Source organism: Pseudophryne corroboree, chromosome 10 (genome assembly GCF_028390025.1).
Source record: "Pseudophryne corroboree isolate aPseCor3 chromosome 10, aPseCor3.hap2, whole genome shotgun sequence".
NCBI classification, from domain to species: domain Eukaryota; kingdom Metazoa; phylum Chordata; class Amphibia; order Anura; family Myobatrachidae; genus Pseudophryne; species Pseudophryne corroboree.
In genome coordinates, this window is record NC_086453.1 from 104,704,732 (window position 1) to 104,724,265 (window position 19,534).

The 19,534-nt window shown below is 48.3% G+C and overlaps 1 protein-coding gene across 1 annotated transcript in view; it reads left to right on the top strand.

The window, feature by feature from the left end:
* The first annotated feature begins 2,414 nt into the window (after positions 1–2,414).
* Positions 2,415–19,534, top strand: part of LOC134965061 (urotensin-2 receptor-like) — a 118,508-nt gene continuing 101,388 nt past the window's right edge. The window contains exon 1 of the mRNA XM_063941630.1: positions 2,415–2,626. The gene's annotated coding sequence lies outside the window, so the exon portion shown is untranslated. The remainder of the gene's footprint in view (positions 2,627–19,534) is intronic.

The following is a 19,534-nucleotide window of genomic DNA, read 5'->3' on the forward strand; positions in this document are numbered from 1 at the left end:
TGAGGGGGCAGTGAAGGTGGCAATATATGGTGCTATGAGGGGGCAATAAAGGTGGCAATATGTGGTGCTGTGAGGGGGGCAGTGAAGGTGGCAGTATGTGGTTCTGTGGGGGTAGTGAAGGGGCAGTATGTGGTGCTGTGAGGGGGCAATAAAGGTGGCAATATGTGGTGCTGTGAGGGAGCAGTTAAGATGGCAATATGTGGTGATGTGAGGAGGCAGCGAAGGTGGCCATATGTGTGCTGTGAGGGGGCAATAAAGGTGGCAATATGTGGTGCTGTGAGGGAGCAGTTAAGATGGCAATATGTGGTGATGTGAGGAGGCAGCGAAGGTGGCCGTATGTGTGCTGTGAGGGGTGTAATATATAGTGCTGTGAGGGGGTAGTGAAGGTGTCAGTATGTGGTGCTTTGAGGAGGCAATGAATGTGGAATTATGTGATGCTGTGAGGAGCGCAGTGAAGGTGGCAGTACGTGGTGCTGTGAGGGGGGAAGTGAATGGGGTATTATGTGCTGTGAGGGGGCAATGAAGGTGGCAATATGTGATGCTGTGAGGGGCAGTGAAGGTGGCAGTATGTGATGCTGTGAGGAGAGCAATGAAGGTGGCAGTATGTGGTGCTATGAGGAGGCAGTGAAGGTGGCAATATGTGGTGCTGTGATGGGGCAGTGATGGTGGCAATATGTAGTGCTGTGAGGGGGCAGTGAAGGTGGCAGTATGTGGTGCTGTGAGGGGGCAGTGAAGGTGGCAATATGTGGTGCTATGAGGGGGCAGTGAAGGTGGTAGTATGTGGTGCTGTGAGGGGGTAGTGAAGGGGCAGTATGTGGTGCAGTGAGGGGGCAATAAAGGTGGCAATATATGGTGCTGTGAGGGGGGCAGTGAAGGTGGCAGTATGTGGTGCTGTGAAGGGGTAGTGAAGGGGCAGTATGTGGTGCTGTGAGGGGGCAATAAAGGTGGCAATATGTGGTGCTGTGAGGGGGGCAGTGAAGATGGCAATATGTGGTGATGTGAGGAGGCAGCGAAGGTGGCCGTATGTGTGCTGTGAGGGGGTAGTGAAGGTGTCAGTATGTGGTGCTTTGAGGAAGCAATGAATGTGGAATTATGTGATGCTGTGAGGAGGGCAGTGAAGGTGGCAGTACGTGGTGCTGTGAGGAGGGAAGTGAAGGTGGCAATATGTGGTGCTGTGAGAGGGTCAGTGAATGGGGTATGATGTGCTGTGAGGGGGCAATGAAGGTGGCAATGTGTGATGCTGTGAGGGGGCAGTGAAGGTGGCAGTATGTGGTGCTGAGAGGGGACAGTGAAGGTGGCAATATGTGGTGCTGTGAAGGGGCAATAAAGGTGGAAATATGTGGTGCTGTGAGGGGGGCACTGAAGGTGGCAATATGTGGTGATGTGAGGAGAGAGCAAAGGTGGCAGTATGTGTGCTGTGAGGGGTGTAATATATAGTGCTGTAAGGGGGTAGTGAAGGTGTCAGTATGTGGTGCTGTGAGGGGGCAGAAAAGGTAGAAATATGTGGTGCTGCGAGGGGGCAGTGAAGGTGGCAGTATATGATGCTGGGAGGGGGTAGTGAAGGTGTTAGTATGTGGTGCTGTAAGGGGGGCAGTGAAGGGGGCAATATGTGGTGATGTGAGGAGGCAGCGAAGGTGGCAGTATGTGTGCTGTGAGGGGTGTAGTATATAGTGTTGTGAGGGGGTGGTAAAGGTGTCAGTATGTGGTGCTGTGAGAGGGCAGTAAAGGTAGAAATATGTGGTGCTGCGAGGGGGGCAGTGAAGGTGGCAGTATATAATGCTGGGAGGGGGTAGTGAAGATGTTAGTATGTGGTGCTGTAAGGAGGGCAGTGAAAGGGGTAGTCTGAGTTTATCTATATTTTACATATCCGCTCATGAGTGTGGATGACCACCATGTGGTGCACTGACAGAGGTGGTGACGGCAACTGCACTAAAGTAATAACCTCCACTGACAGCATATAGTGATCAGTGTGCAAATCAGTGTATGCACGTGGCCGGAAAAATGGTGTGTGGCGATGGGGAACACTGCCCTCGCTATGCGTGTGGCCTCTTCCTTTGAGTAATACCAAGATGCTGGGGTGAAAGACAGACTTATAACAGCAACTTCTACATTATAACTGCAGGTCATTGATTATTACTGTCTGGTGTAGATTATTACGGTCTATACTGTATACTGTGTATTACAGTTATAGTAATATGTGGAACATTGTGTTGGTACTAAGACAAGGCAATTGCAAGGGCATTGGTTCTACAATTTAGCATTGACAGATAAGCGGTACAGTTAATCTCTTCACAAAGCCTGAAATAGATCCAGGCAGCCACTGAGAATGCAAACCACCATCCATACCCTCCTTATGTGACCCATCTCACAGGCAGCCAATGCTATTACTGTACGGCTCCCTGCTGAGGGGTCAAGGCAGGAAAGACAAGAACAGACACTGTACCCTCGTATAGTCAAGTGATGCAACTGGCTGTACAGATAAACTACTGCAGCTGACAAACCTGCTCTCCACAGAGACTGACAACATCATAGAGTCTGAGCAAGAAAACAGCCGCTCACCCTTTGCATGCAATTATGTTACCTATGGCTTCATACAAAGGACGGGACGCTTCTCATCTAATAAAGGGTAAATAAATGCTACAGAAGTTTGTGCTTCATAAAAATTCAGTATATTCAAATGCCAAATGATGTTCAGCATTGTAATAAAGGTTACATTTAGCAATGATTTCCAGCTGCTTTATCATGTGTGGCTTGTGGCCTGACTGAGAGACGGATGCAGAACACACAGCGGTTGCATCTTGGTACGCAGCGGCTGTGTGGTGATGTGCTAATGCTGCATGAGGAGTCTTGTGCAAATAGACGCCTCCTTCTCTGATCCGCTGCTGCACCCAAGGATGCAGAATCGGATTATCTGCGTGAACATGGGTCATCTAAGTAACCCTCACGCTGCTGAAGCCAATGAACCTGCATCCTGGGAGGCAGCCACTGACTTCAACAAGCCCAGAAAAGCCCAGCCTCCCTGTCACAGTTACATGTGTTATACACATTTTTTTACCATTGGGTGGTCCATAGGGGCCCTTACAAACTTTTGACCTGTTGGTACACTTGAGGACTGGAGATGAGAACCATCTACATAACATAGAAACAAAATTTGACAGCAGATAAGAACCACGTGGCCCATCTAGTCTGCCCCTTAAAATATTAAGGGGGTTACTGCGCTTGAAACATTTGTTCAGAATGGGCCATTTGGTTGGGAGCTGCTGCACCTGAATAAATATATTGGAAGGATATAGTGGACAGCGATAGACTTGTGGGTAGACCCCTGTAAGCTTTACCCCTGCATGGTTATAAGTACAGCTTTTCTGATATCCTGTATTGCCCCATTTGTCACTTATATGTCATTTATACTACAGTATTTTAAAAAATTGCATATATTTTGTTAGCTACCGCTTCTCATTTATAATAAATCTTTGTCACTGTGTAATGACCTGATACACAAAGGCTGGGTCTCATGGGAACAGCAATAGTTGCAATTTGGTGTCAACGTGATGTTACTGGTTGTACCCTCTCCCAGCAGCTGAGTGATTATACCACAGTGGGGGTAATTCCAAGTTGATCGCAGCAGGACATTTTTTAGCAGTTGGGCAAAACCATGTGCACTGCAGGGGAGGCAGATATAACATGTGCAGAGAGAGTTTGATTTGGGTGGGTTATTTTGTTTCTGCAATTTAGATTGCAGATTGGCCCTCATTCCGAGTTGTTCGCTCGCAAGCTGCTTTTAGCAGCATTGCACACGCTAAGCCGCCGCCTACTGGGAGTGAATCTTAGCTTATCAAAATTGCGAACGAAAGATTCGCAATATTGCGAAAAGACTTCTCTGCAGTTTCTGAGTAGCTCGAGACTTACTCTTCCAGTGCAATCAGTTCAGTGCTTGTCGTTCCTGGTTTGACGTCACCCAGCGTTCGCCCAGACACTCCTCCGTTTCTCCAGCCACTCCCGCGTTTTTCCCAGAAACGGTAGCGTTTTTTCACACACTCCCATAAAACGGCCAGTTTCCGCCCAGAAACACCCACTTCCTGTCAATCACATTACGATCACCAGAACGAAGAAAAAACCTCGTAATGCCGTGAGTAAAATACCAATCTTCATAGCAAATTTACTTGGCGCAGTCGCAGTGCGAACATTGCGCATGCGCAATTAGCGGAAAATCGCTGCGATGCGAAGAAAATTACAGAGCGAACAACTTGGAATGACCACCATTGAACACACCACACCCAAATCTATCTCTCTCTGCACATGTTATATTTTCCCCTTAAATGCACATGGTTTTGCCCAACTGCTAACAAACTTGAAGCTGCGATCAACTCAGAATTAGGCCCAGTGTGTGTACTCAGAGCATCTCCCGGCATGAGTGTAGTGATGGGCAGCAGTGTGCACTGATATATACTGCATAGAACATATATTTTAACTGAAGAATGAAGGAGTGTTTAATATGGAGGTAGATTCTCTTTATAATTATTCTATAGATAAAAGTAGCAGAGGGAAGTGAAAGCCCTCAAGTTGTTGCTGGAATAAGGAGTCTGCAATAAGTGATTACAGGAAGAAGGTAAAACTCTTGGAAGAGAATGAGATAACGACAGGAAAGATGGTGGATGGGCTGAAGATGGTTTGGAGACAGAAAGAGAACACAGACAGCAAAGAGAGCAGCAGAAAGAGACATAGAAAGTGTCAGAGGACCTGGAACATCAGCAGATGGCTGCTTGGAAAACCATGAAACTGTGGAACAAAGGGGGTAATTCCGAGGTGATCGTAGCTGTGCTAAATTTAGCACAGCTACGATCAGGCACTTAGGCATGCGGGGGGACGCCCAGCACAGGGCTAGTCTGCCCCGCATGTCATTGCCGCCCCCCTCTTTTAGAAATGCAAAAGCATCACACAGCGGCTCAGGAGTTACTCCCAGCCAGCGCAGCTCCTGCGGCTGGCCGGGAGAACCTCTTCGCTGCCCCGGGTTGCAGCAGCTGCGTGTGATGTCCACGCCTGCGTTGGACGGACCGCGCCCCCTAAACGGCAGATCAACGCCACCGTCCAGCCCCCTCCCGCCCAGTGACCGCCTCTGCCTCAGAGGCGATCGCTAGACAACGACGGCCTTCGGCTGTCTGGCATGCGCCGGCGCACTGCTGTGCTGGTGCATGCGCAGTTCCGACCCGATCGCTGCGCTGCGATAAACTGCAGCGAGCGATCGGGTCGGAATGACCCCCAAAATGCAGAAACAATTCAATAAACTGGCTGTCCGACTAAAAACAAAGTTAGTGAAATATCGGCACTAAATAAAGAAATTACTGATTTAAAAATGAAAGTCGAGGAAAAGAATAACATCTTGGCTGAGTAAAAGCCAACATATCCTATCCAAATCCTGATTGCGGTCATATCGTCAACATCTTGTTGTATGTACTGTACTGTACTAACACAATATATACACACTCACTTTTTATTTATATATATATATATACATACAGTATATATATACATATATATATATATATATGTGCACATATACATATAAATATTCGTTATTATGTGTTAGTTTTCACTACAAGTTAAACATATAGACATATATGCCCACAAGTCTAGCGCTGTCCACTATATCTCAATATCTCTATTCTGGTGCAGCAGCTCCCAACCTTAAGGCCCATTCTGGACAAATGTTTTGAGCGCAGTAACCTACTTAATATTTTATGTAGATGGTTCTCATCCCCAGTCTTCAAGTGCCACCAACAGGTCAAGACTTTGTAAGGGGCCCCTATATACCACCCAATGGTGAAAAATGTATAGAACACATGTAAATGAGACAGGGAAAGTGGGCCTCTCTCACCTCAGGGCCCCATAGCAGCTGCACTCCCTACACCTATGGTAGTTACACCCTAACTATGGGCAACTTCTCCATTCTTTTCCCTGCTTGATACATTAACTCCTAAGAGTCTCATTGCAATTTTTTTTTTGTTAAGTTACCCTTGATTACAACTGGCCCTTTACATGAGGATTTAATCAGTAAAAAAGTGACCACAGGATACAAATGTATAGTTGAACAAAGAATGGAAAATTGAAGTAGAACATACTGGGAAGAGCCCCGGGAGCTCGGAAGCACTGTCAGCTATAAGTTTTATGTTTAGAGCACATTTAAAGATTTCAAATCTACTAGAAAAACAGATGTCAAGAATTTTGCTGAAATGAGAAAATACTTGGCAAGCCTGAGAGCACTGGAGCCTGATTCAGAATTAGGAGCAAATAAGAAAAAAAAGCAGTGTGCACCTTGTTAACACCATGTTGTCCTGCAGGTGGGGGCAGATTTAAAATGTGCAGAGATTTATAGTTGGAAAGGGGGTGTACTAGCTTAATTATACGTTTCAGCATACATCCCAACTTTCATTATTAGAGACCTGGAACTCCTCTTCACGGTGAAGACGTGCGCCCAAAAAGGGGGAGTGCATACCTCCCAACTTTATGTTTTTGCAAAGAGGGACACACGCGCGGCGAAGAAAAGGGGGCATGGCTTCGCGGGAGGACCCGCGATCGCGAGCCACGCCCCCGTTTTCGTCACTGAGGGGGCATGCCAAGCGCTCTGTGAGCCGCTGGCATGCCCCCTCTCCCTCTGACTCCCCTGAATAGATGCTGTGCGCATGCGCACAGCGTCTATTCAACGCTGCTCTGCTAAGCAGGGCAGCGACAGACAGAGACTCCCAACTGACCCCCACCGCAGGACACTGCGGCCCGCGGGTGGGACAGCGGGACAGTCCCCAAAAAACGGGACTATCCCGCGAAAATCGGGACAGTTGGGAGGTATGGGAGTGGCCTATGTAAAAGGGGGAATGGTATGACCGCCTGCCATGCATCCCATTTTTGTCAATTGTGGGGGCATGCCAAGCGCTCTGTGAGCTGCTGGCATGCCCCCAGTTCGTCTGTCTCCCGTGAATAGAAGCTGTGTGCATGTGCACAGCGTCAATTCACCGCTGCTCTACAGCAGAGCAGCGAGTGACAGGGGGTCTCCCAACACCCCACCACCACCGTGGGACCCTGCGGCCCGTGAAAATCGGGACAGTTGGGAGGTATGGTTTCAGTGTTAACAAAAAGCTGCCTATTATTTGTTCGCTACATGCAAAAGCAGTGTTTACCCAGCATGCAAAAAAATTAAATGGATTTGCACTTAGATTCCCATATGGATTAAAAAGAACAGCAGCAGATATCAAGGATCTGAGTGCCACTTATGAGCAATAGGACTCCCAAGTCATATATCAAAAAGTCAGTACTTCACGGGACAGCTCTATATCGGAAAATCTGTCCCAGCGGGTCAGGAAGATCTGTCCCGGCAGGTAAGTATTATACATACTGGTGTTAAAAAATACCAGCATGCATGCAAATTGTGATACAGGAAACATCCTGACATGGGGGGGAATTCAGAGTTGATCGCAGCAGGAACTTTGTTAGCAGTTGGGCAAAACCATGGGGGTCATTCCGAGTTGTTTGCTCGTTATTTTTTTTTTCGCAACGGAGCGATTAGTCGCGAATGCGCAAGCGCAATGTCCGCAGTGCGACTGCGCCAAGTAAATTTGCTATGCAGTTAGGAATTTTACTCACGGTTTTTTCTTCGTTCTGGTGATCGTAATGTGATTGACAGGAAGTGGGTGTTTCTGGGCGGAAACTGGCCGTTTTATGGGTGTGTGTGAAAAAAACGCTACCGTTTCTGGGAAAAACGCAGGAGTGGCTGAAGAAATGGAGGAGTGTCTGGGCGAACGCTGGGTGTGTTTGTGACGTCAAACCAGGAACGACAAGCACTGAACTGATCGCAGATGCCGAGTAAGTCTGGAGCTACTCAGAAACTGCTACGAGGTGTGTAATCGCAATTCTGCTAATCTTTCATTCGCAATTTTGATAAGCTAAGATTCACTCCCAGTAGGCGGCGGCTTAGCGTGTGCAATGCTGCTAAAAGCAGCTTGCGAGCGAACAACTCGGAATGAGGACCCATGTGCACTGCAGGGGGTACAGATATAACATGTGCAGAGAGCAGTGGTGTGCGGTGAGGTCAGTGGCTGGTGAGGCACTGCAGCCATAATGTCCTCCGAGTCCTGCCAACGAAACATACCACCGTGGAACCAATGCCCGCTGCCGTCGCCATCCCTGATACCCGCTACCCCCACCACTAATGGCCACCGCCCTCACCGATGGCTTACAAAATCACCCACCATGAACTGCCCAGGCACCCCGCCACTAATTTGCATCTCAGTCCAATACCGTCGCTGCCAATGCCCTCAGCCTGCCTGCTCAGAAAACTTGTGATGAGCAGGCGGCTAATATATTGTACATTTTTATAAAATAAAAATTAGTGTTTAGGACTGGGGAGGGAGTGGGAGGAGGACATGAATGCAATTTTGTTGTCCAGGGCTTACATTAACTTAATAGCGCCGTGGGTGCGGCGCTATTAATTTAATGGAAGTCCTGGACAACAACATAGCCAGCAGTGGGTGACAGGGAGACGGAGACGCCAGGTAGTTGACAGCAGTGGGTGAGAGGGAGAGGGTGACAGGGAGACGGTGACGCCAGGTAGTTGACAGCAGTGGGTGAGAGGGAGAGGGTGACAGGGAGATGGTGACGACAGAGAGGGTGACAGCAGTCGCTGACAGGGAGAGGGTGACACCAGCGAGAAGGTGACAGGGAGACTGTGATGCCAGGGAGACGGTGACAGAGAGTGATGCTAGGGAGAAGGTGACAGCAGCGGGTGACATGGAGTGACGCCAGGGAAAAGGTGACAGCAGCGGGTGACAGGGAGTGACGCCAGGGAAAGGGTAACAGCAATAGCAGTGGGTGAGAGTATAACAGAGAGAAATAAAGGGTAATGGGGATAGGCAGTGAATGACTTATAGTGCTATTTACTTACCTGGTCCTGGGCCTAGAACTGCAGTGTGGCGCTTAAGGGCCCCATACACTAGACCGATAATGCCCGATTTCAGCCCAATTCGGGCATTCGGCCCGATATATTGGAGGAAATCGGGCATTTTTGGTGTGCTTTTCCCCCGATCCGATGCGCGTTCCCGTGTGCATTGGATCGGATCCCCCTAGATCCGACATATCACGATTGCTGAACTCGTTATATGTCGGATCCCGCAGTTAATGGATGGGAAAGTAAAAGATACATCGTATGCAAAAAAAAACTGCAAACGATATATCTAAGGAATCTTATATGACGTGATGGACCGTCATGTCGTATAAGTGTATAAGAAACAGCATTGGCACCCCCCCCCCCTCCTCATATTTAAAATAGGGCCAGTGCGCGCAACAAAAATATAGGGGCATGGCTTCATGGGGATAGGGGCGTGGCCACAAAATAATACCAATGCATATTAAGCTGTACAATAGTCTCCATTATTCAAATTACGCCGCACAGTAGCGCCACTCACACACATTACACCAGGTAGAACCCCTGTCACACATTACTCCAGGTAGAACCCCTGTCACACATTACGCCTGGTAGAGCTCACTTTTACACAGTACGGCAGGTATTGTCCCTTTTTACACAGTACGGCAGGCATTGTCCCCTTTTTACACAGTACAGCAGGCATTGTCCCCTTTTTACACAGTACGGCAGGCATTGTCCTCTTTTTACACAGTACGGCAGGCATTGTCCCCTTTTTACACAGTACGGCAGGCATTGTCCTCTTTTTACACAGTACAGCAGGCATTGTCCCCTTTTACACAGTACGGCAGGCATCGTCCTCTTTTTACACAGTACAGCAGGCATTGTCCCCTTTTACACAGTACGGCAGGCATTGTCCCTTTTTACACTGTACGGCAGGCATTGTCCCTTTTTACACAGTACGGCAGGCATTGTCCCCTTTTTACACAGTACGGCAGGCATTGTCCCCTTTTACACAGTACGGCAGGTATTGTACCTTTTTACACAGTGCGGCAGGCATTGTCCCCTTTTTACACAGTACGGCTGGCATTGTCCCCTTTTTACACAGTACGCAGGCATTGTCCCTTTTTACACAGTACGGCAGGCATTGTCCCTTTTTACACAGTACGCAGGCATTGTCCCCTTTTTACACAGTACGCAGGCATTGTCCCTTTTTACACAGTACGGCAGGCATTGTCCCCTTTTTACACAGTACGGCTGGCATTGTCCCCTTTTTACACAGTACGCAGGCATTGTCCCTTTTTACACAGTACGGCAAGCATTGTCCCTTTTTACACAGTACGCAGGCATTGTCCCTTTTTACACAGTACGGCAGGCATTGTCCCCTTTTTACACAGTACGCAGGCATTGTCCCTTTTTACACAGTACGGCAGGCATTGTCCCCTTTTTACACAGTACGACAGGCATTGTCCCCTTTTTACACAGTACGGCAGGCATTGTCCCCTTTTTACACAGTACGGCAAGCATTGTCCCCTTTTTACACAGTACGGCAGGCATTGTCCCCTTTTACACAGTACGGCAGGTATTGTACCTTTTTACACTGTACGGCAGGCATTGTCCCTTTTTACACAGTGCGGCAGGCATTGTCCCCTTTTTACACAGTACGGCAGGCATTGTCCCCTTTTTACACAGTACGCAGGCATTGTCCCTTTTTACACAGTACGCAGGCATTGTCCCTTTTTACACAGTACGGCAGGCATTGTCCCTTTTTACACAGTACGCAGGCATTGTCCCTTTTTACACAGTACGGCAGGCATTGTCCCCTTTTTACACAGTACGGCAGGCATTGTCCCCTTTTTACACAGTATGGCAGGCATTGTCCCCTTTTTACACAGTACGGCAGGCATTGTCCCCTTTTTACACAGTATGGCAGGCATTGTCCCTTTTTACACAGTATGGCAGGCATTGTCCCTTTTTACACAGTACGGCAGGCATTGTCCCCTTTTTACATAGTACGGCAGGCATTGTCCCTATTTACAGAGTACGGCAGGCATTGTCCCCTTTTTACACAGTACGGCAGGCATTGTCCCCTTTTTACACAGTATGGCAGGCATTGTCCCCTTTTTACACAGTACGGCAGGCATTGTCCCCTTTTTACACAGTACGGCAGGCATTGTCCCCTTTTTACATAGTACGGCAGGCATTGTCCCTTTGATTGGCAGCATGTCTGTGAATGGAGGGGGTGAGGGTAGGAAGCTGGGGTATGTGGGTATGTAAGTTGTGAGGACTGAGAAGGATGGAGGCACAGGGGCAGCAGAGCCCGCACTCACCTCATGCTCCCCCGGGCCGTGCTGCTTGAAGTGGGTGGAGAGGGAGAAGCGGGGACCACCGCCCTGGAGTTCCACTGCTTCGGCTACTGTCCCACGTGGATGGCCTCCAAGTTGCCCAGTGCGGGGAACTGGTGCCGGGTGCTCCGCATGCTGTGGCCAGCCGCAGTGCGGGCACTGCGTAGGCTTCGGCTAACGGGAAGACACTTCTCTGGTCTGACGGCACCCCCCTCTACCAGGTCTGTCACATTACAGGGGGACGGGCTGCGGGATAGGCTGGGGGACGGACGGGCGGACGGGGATGGCGGGGCATGTTCCTTGGTGCCCCCCTCGCGAATCAACCACTGACCAATCGATTCTGACAGGGGCGTGCTTTCATATGGGCTGAAAGCACGCCCCTGTCAAAGCGGCACTTGTACTAGGTGCCGCTTACAGGGATTTTTTCAATGGGTTTTTGCTGTCAAACGCCTGGCCCCGCCCCCCGCTTCCGGTCCTGTCACACTGACATCGGGAGGCACCAAGAAAGGTGCCTCCAAAACACTTTAAAAACAGGTTTTTATAAAGATAATAATGATTAAAATAATATTAAGGCTAAAGCAGATACTTATGACACAGAATATATGTGTCATAAGTATCTTCTTTCTATTATTTTAATCATAATGACAGGGGAGGCACTGCCTCCCCTGACTGCACGTCCCTGGCAGAGAGAGTTAGATTTGGGTGGGGTGTGTTCAATCTGCAATCTAAATTGCAGTGTTAAAATAAAGCATCCAGTATTTACTAGTGATGTGCACCGGACATTTTTCGTGTTTTGGTTTTGGATTCGGTTCCGCAGGCATGTTTTGGATTCGGACGCGTTTTGGCAAAACCTCCCTGAAAATTTTTTGTCGGATTCGGGTGTGTTTTGGATTCAGGTGTTTTTTTTACAAAAAACCCTCAAAAACAGCTTAAATCATAGAATTTGGGGGTCATTTTAATCCCATAGTATTATTAACCTCAATAACCATAATTTCCACTCATTTTCAGTCTATTCTGAACAGCTCACACCTCACAATATTATTTTAAGTCCTAAAATTTGCACCGAGGTCGCTGGATGACTAAGCTAAGCGACCCAAGTGGCCGACACAAACACCTGGCCCATCTAGGAGTGGCACTGCAGTGTCAGACAGGATGGCACTTCAAAAAATAGTCCCCAAACAGCACATGATGCAAAGAAAAAAAGAAGTGCACCAAGGTCGCTGGATGGCTAAGCTAAGCGACCCAAGTGGCCGACACAAACACCTGGCCCATCTAGGAGTGGCACTGCAGTGTCAGACAGGATGGCACTTCAAAAAATAGTCCCCAAACAACACATGATGCAAAGAAAAAAAGAGGTGCACCAAGGTCGCTGGATGGCTAAGCTAAGCGACCCAAGTGGCCGACACAAACACCTGGCCCATCTAGGAGTGGCACTGCAGTGTCAGACAGGATGGCAGATTCAAAAATTAGTCCCCAAAGAGCACATGATGCAAAGAAAAAAAGAGGCGCAATGAGGTAGCTGTGTGACTAAGCTAAGCAACCCAAGTGGTCGACACAAACACCTGGCCCATCTAGGAGTGGCACTGCAGTGTCAGACAGGATGGCAGATTAAAAAAATAGTCCCCAAACAGTACATGATGCAAAGAAAAAAAGAGGCGCAATGAGGTAGCTGTGTGACTAAGCTAAGCTACCCAAGTGGCCGACACAAACACCTGGCCCATCTAGGAGTGGCACTGCAGTGTCACGCAGGATGGCCCTTCCAAAAAATACTCCCCAAACAGCACATGATGCAAAGAAGAATGAAAGAAAAAAGAGGTGCAAGATGGAATTGTCATTGGGCCCTCCCACCCACCCTTATGTTGTATAAACAGGACATGCACACTTTAACAAACCCATAATTTCAGCGACAGGGTCTGCCACACGACTGTGACTGAAATGACTGGTTGGTTTGGGACCCCACCAAAAAATAAGCAATCAATCTCTCCTTGCACAAACTGGCTCTACAGAGGCAAGATGTCCACCTCCTCATCGTCCGATTCCTCACCCCTTTCACTGTGTACATCCCCGTCCTCACAGATTATTAATTCGTCCCCACTGGAATCCACCATCTCAGGTCCCTGTGTACTTTCTGGAGGCAATTGCTGGTGAATGTCTCCACGGAGGAATTGATTATAATTCATTTTGATGAACATCATCTTCTCCACATTTCTGGAAGTAACCTCGTACTCCGATTGCTGACAAGGTGAGCGGCTGCACTAAACACTCTTTCGGAGTACACACTGGAGGGGGGACAACTTAGGTAAAATAAAGCCAGTTTGTGCAAGGGCCTCCAAATTGCCTCTTTTTCCTGCCAGTATATGTACGGACTGTCTGACGTGCCTACTTGGATGCGGTCACTCATATAATCCTCCACCATTCTTTCAATGGTGACAGAATCATATGCAGTGACAGTAGACGACATGTCAGTAATCGTTGGATGTCAGCACTCGCTCCAGACTGCCCTGCATCACCGCCAGCGGGTGGGCTCGGAATTCTTAGCCTTTTCCTCGCAGCCCCAGTTGCGGGAGAATGTGATGGAGGAGCTGTTGACGGGTCACGTTCCGCTTGACTTGACAATTTTCTCACCAGCAGGTCTTTGAACCTCTGCAGACTACGAGAGATACAACGTAGGTTTTAAATCTAGGATCGAGCACGGTGGCCAAAATGTAGTGCTCTGATTTCAACAGATTGACCACCCGTGAATCCTGGTTAAGCGAATTAAGGGCTCCATCTACAAGTCCCACATGCCTAGCGGAATCGCTCTGTTTTAGCTCCTCCTTCAATGTCTCCAGCTTCTTCTGCAAAAGCCTGATGAGGGGAATGACTCAGGCTGGCAGTGTCTGAACTGAACTGTGGCAAGTTCAAAGGGTTGCAGAACCTTGCACAACGTTGAAATCATTCTCCACTGCGCTTGAGTCAGGTGCATTCCCCCTCCTTTGCCTATATAGTAGGTAGCTGTATAGGCTTGAATGGCCTTTTGCTGCTCCTCCATCCTCTGAAGCATATAGAGGGTTGAATTCCACCTCGTTACCACCTCTTGCTTCAGATGATGGCAGGGCAGGTTCAGGAGTGTTTGCTGGTGCTCCAGTCTTCGGCACGCGGTGGCTGAATGCCGAAAGTGGCCTGCAATTCTTCGGGCCACCGACAGCATCTCTTGCACGCCCCTGTCGTTTTTTAAATAATTCTGCACCACCAAATTCAATGTATGTGCAAAACATGGGACGTGCTGGAATTTCCCCACATGTAATGCATGCACAATATTGGTGGCATTGTCCGATGTCACAAATCCCCAGGAGAGTCCAATTGGGGTAAGCCATTCTGCGATGATGTGCCTCAGTTTCCGTAAGAGGTTGTCAGCTGTGTGCCTCTTATGGAAAGCGGTGATACAAAGCGTAGCCTGCCTAGGAACGAGTTGGCGTTTGCAAGATGCTGCCTAGATGGTATTTGGTACCGGGGACACAGTACCTCAATCAATTCTCTAGTTCCCTGTGAATTAACGGTGGATACCGGAAACACATTTTTCACCACCCAGGCTGCCAAGGCCTGAGTTATCCGCTTTGCAGCACGATGACTGCTGTGATATTTCATCTTCCTCGCAAAGGACTGTTGGACAGTCAATTGCTTACTGGAAGTAGTACAAGTGGTCTTCCGACTTCCCCTCTGGGATGACGATCGACTCCCAGCAGCAACAACAGCAGCGCCAGCAGCAGTAGGCGTTACACTAAAGGATGCATCGGAGGAATCCCAGGCAGGAGAGGACTCGTCAGACTTGACAGTGACATGGCCTGCAGGACTATTGGCTTTCCTGTCTAAGGAGGAAATTGACACTAATGGAGTTGGTGGTGTGGTTTGCTGGAGCTTGGTTACAAGAGGAAGGGATTTAGTTGGCAGTGGACTGCTTCCGAACTTGTCAATGACTTCTGATGAATGCGCTCCAGGTGACGTATAAGGGAGGATGTTCCTAGGTGGTTAATGTCCTTACCCCTACTTATTACAGCTTGACAAAGGCAACACACGGCTTGACACCAGTTGTCCGCATTTCTGTTGAAATAATTCCACACCGAAGAGGTGATTTTTTTTGTAATTTGACCAGGCATGTCAATGGCCATATTCGTCCCACGGACAACAGGTGTCTCTCCGGGTGCCTGACTTAAACAAACCACCTCACCATCAGAATCCTCCTTGTCAATTTCCTCCCCAACGCCAGCAACACCCATATCCTCATCCTGGTGTACTTCAACAGTGACATCTTCAATTTGACTATCAGGAACTGGACTGCGGGTGCTCCTTCCAGCACTTGCAGGGGGCGTGCAAATGGTGAAAGGCGCCACCTCTTCCCGTCCAGTGTTGGGAAGGTCAGGCATCGCAACCAACACAATTGGACTCTCCTTGGGGATTTGTGATTTAGAAGAACGCACAGTTCTTTGCTGTGCTTTTGCCATCTTAACTCTTTTAAGTTTTCTAGCAGGAACCACTAGCCATGAACATAGGCCAGGCCCTCAGCCGTTCCTTGCCACTCCGTGTCGTAAATGGCACATTGGCAAGTTTACGCTTCTCCTCAGACGATTTTGATTTAGATTTTTGGGTCATTTTACTGAACTTTATTTTTTTGGATTTTACATGTTCTCTACTATGACATTGGGCATCGGCCTTGGCAGACGACGTTGATGGCATTTCATCGTCTCGGCCATGACTAGTGGCAGCAGCTTCAGCACGAGGTGGAAGTGGATCTTGATCTTTCCCTATTTTACCCTCCACATTTTTGTTCTCCATTTTTTAATGTGTGGAATTATATGCCAGTAATATATCAATAGCAATGGCCTACTACTATATATACTGCGCACAAAAACTTAAATGCACCACAGGTATGGATGGATAGTATACTTGACGACACAGAGGTAGGTAGAGCAGTGGCCTACTGTACCGTACTGCTATATATTATATACTGGTGGTCAGCAAAATTATGCACTGTCCTACTACTATATATATATTCTGCGCACAAAAACTTAAATGCACCACAGGTATGGATGGATAGTATACTTGACGACACAGAGGTAGGTAGAGCAGTGGACTACTGTACCGTACTGATATAATTCTGGTGGTCACTGGTCAGCAAAATTATGCACTGTCCTACTACTATATATATACTGCGCACAAAAACTTAAATGCACCACAGGTATGGATGGATAGTATACTTGACGACACAGAGGTAGGTAGAGCAGTGGCCTTCTGTATCGTACTCCTATATATTATATACTGGTGGTCAGCAAAATTCTGCACTGTCCTCCTACTATATACTACAATGCAGCACAGATATGGAGCGTTTTTCAGGCAGAGAACGTATAATACTGGTGGTCACTGGTCAGCAAAACTCTGCACTGTCCTCCTCCTATATAATATACTGGTGGTCCCCAGTACCCACAATAAAGCAGTGTGAGCACAGATATATGCAGCACACTGAGCACAGATATGGAGCGTTTTTCAGGCAGACAACGTATACTGGTGGTCACTGGTCAGCAAAACTATGCACTGTCCTCTTACTATATAATACTGGTGGTCCCCAGTCCCCACAATAAAGCACACTGAGCACAGATATTTGCAGCACATTGAGCACAGATATGGAGTGTTTTTCAGGCAGAGAACGTAGATATTTGCAGCACATTGAGCACAGAAACTGAGAGAACGCCAGCCACGTCCTCTCACTATCATCTCCAATGCACAAGTGAAAAATGGCGGCGACGCACGGCTCCTTATATAGAATACGAATCTTGCGAGAATCCGACAGCGGGATGATGACGTTCGGGTGCGCTCGGGTTAACCGAGCAAGGCGGGAAGATTTGAGTCCTGCCTCGGAACCGTGTAAAATGGGTGAAGTTCGGGGGGGTTCGGATTCCGAGGAACCGAACCCGCTCATCACTAGTATTTACCCTGCACAGAAACAAAATAACCCACCCAAATCTAACTCTCTCTGCACATGTTATATCTGCCCCCCCTGCAGTGCACATGGTTTTGCCCAACTGCTAACAAAGTTCCTGCTGCGATCAACTCAGAATAACCCCCATTGTTCCTTTTATCATGAATACTTATTCTGTACAGAAACCTCTTGTTTTGTTACCACAAGGCTGGCATTTTAAACACTGAGGCCCTCATTCCGAGTTGATCGGTCGCAAGGCGATTTTAGCAGCTTTGCACACGCTAAGCCGCCGCCTACTGGGAGTGTATCTTAGCTTCTTAAAATTGCGAACGATGTATTCGCAATATTGCGATTACACACCTCGTAGCAGTTTCAGAGTAGCTCCAGACTTACTCGGCATCTGCGATCAGTTCAGTGCTTGTCGTTCCTGGTTTGACGTCACAAACACTCCCAGCGTTCGCCCAGACACTCCCCCGTTTCTCCAGCCACTCCTGCGTTTTTTCCGGAAACGGTAGCGTTTTCATCCACACGCCCATAAAACGCCGTGTTTCGGCCCAGTAACACCCATTTCCTGTCAATCACATTACGTTCGCCGGAGCGAAGAAAAAGCTGTGAGTAAAAAAACTATCTTCATAGCAAAATTACTTGGCGCAGTCGCAGTGCGGACATTGCGCATGCGTACTAAGCAGAAAAACGCTGCGATGCGATAAAATTTACCGAGCGAACAACTCGGAATGAGGGCCTGAGTTCCAATATGACTCTGTCCCTGTATCCTGACAATGAACTGTCTCATTCTCTCTGTATAGGGATCCCGTATAGATACCCCTGACTCCATCATAAAGGGTTGCGGTCATTAGGTCGACATGCATTAGGTCGACAAGCATTGCGTCAACCACTAAAGGTCAACCTGCACTAGATCGGCAGGGTGTCTAGGTCGACAGGTTCATTGGGTCGACAGGTCAAAAGGTCGACATGAGTTTGTCACTTTTTTCTTCATTTTTTTACCTTTTTCATACTTTACGATCCACCTGGGCTACTAATGGGAACGGTAACCTGTGCCGAGCACAGCGGTAGCAGGGCGATGCAACTTGCCCGAAGCATGGCGAGCAAAGCGAGCCATGCGAGGGGACACGGTGCACTAATTGGGGTTCCCCGTCACTCTACGAAGAAAACGACACCAAAAATAGTCAAAAAGCCCATGTCGACCTTTTGACCTTGCACATGTCGACCTAACGACCCTGTCGACCTAGACACCCTGTCGTCCTAGTGCATGTTGACCTTTAGTGGTCGACCCAATGCATGTCGATCTAATGTGTGTCGACCCAACGACCCATACCCATAATAAATATTTCAGCAAAGCCTGATTACAAATTACAATAAAGGATTCAACTTTTCTGTGAACAAAAAAACGTTTTCAGTGGCAGTTGGCTACTGACCAGATGTTCCTACCATCCTGGAAACAGTAATATCCCAATCCATACAGAGAATGTTTTTTTCCCAGAGGTTCAGCTTCATACTTATTTGGCTTACTGAACAATGTGATTCTTTCATAAATTGCTGTGAACTATAGAGGTGGGTAAAATCGCTGTGCGCTAAATGTGGCAAATATAGAAGGGAAAACCTTGCAAATGCTCAATGCAGTAAATATATAAAAAATATTCAGTGCGGGACATAGCGAGCCTAATTGTGAGCCAAGTGCGTGCATTAGTACGTCTATGCAAGTGTCTGGCTGTCTTTATGCGTATGGTTGCACCGCCCACCGAGGACACTTCGTACCGCCCACTGAGGACGCTTCATACCGCCCACTGAGGATGCTTCGTACCGCCCACTGCATGCACAAATCACATTTGCTGTTTTCAATGCATGTTTTTGCACTTGCATCCGAAGCAGCCCAGGATGTGTACTTAAACATATGAAACAACAAGACAGATACTAAACCGTTGAAAAAAATCTATGAATTAAGTAGACATGTACACAATGGCGTCATGAGGGGGGTGCGGGGGATGCGGCCCGCACCCAGGTGTCACCCTTCAATGGGGTGACACCAAAAAGAGCTGTACACCCACACTCACTTCCGCCAATAATTCAGGCACCTGCCTGGACTGACCATTTTCACGGCCGCGGCGCCGCCGGATCTGTACTGCCGCAATCTATAGATGCCTGGTGCAGGACGTCACCCCCGTGACATCACGCACGCCGGCACCGCAGGGCAGGCCATTCTGTGAGGGTTGAGGCTAGATCCAAGTGACCTAAGAGACCTTTTCCGTCAGGGGGAGGAGCCACGACCCAAGGGGGAGGAGCTAGTCCAGTGGGACAGTTGCTCTACTATCC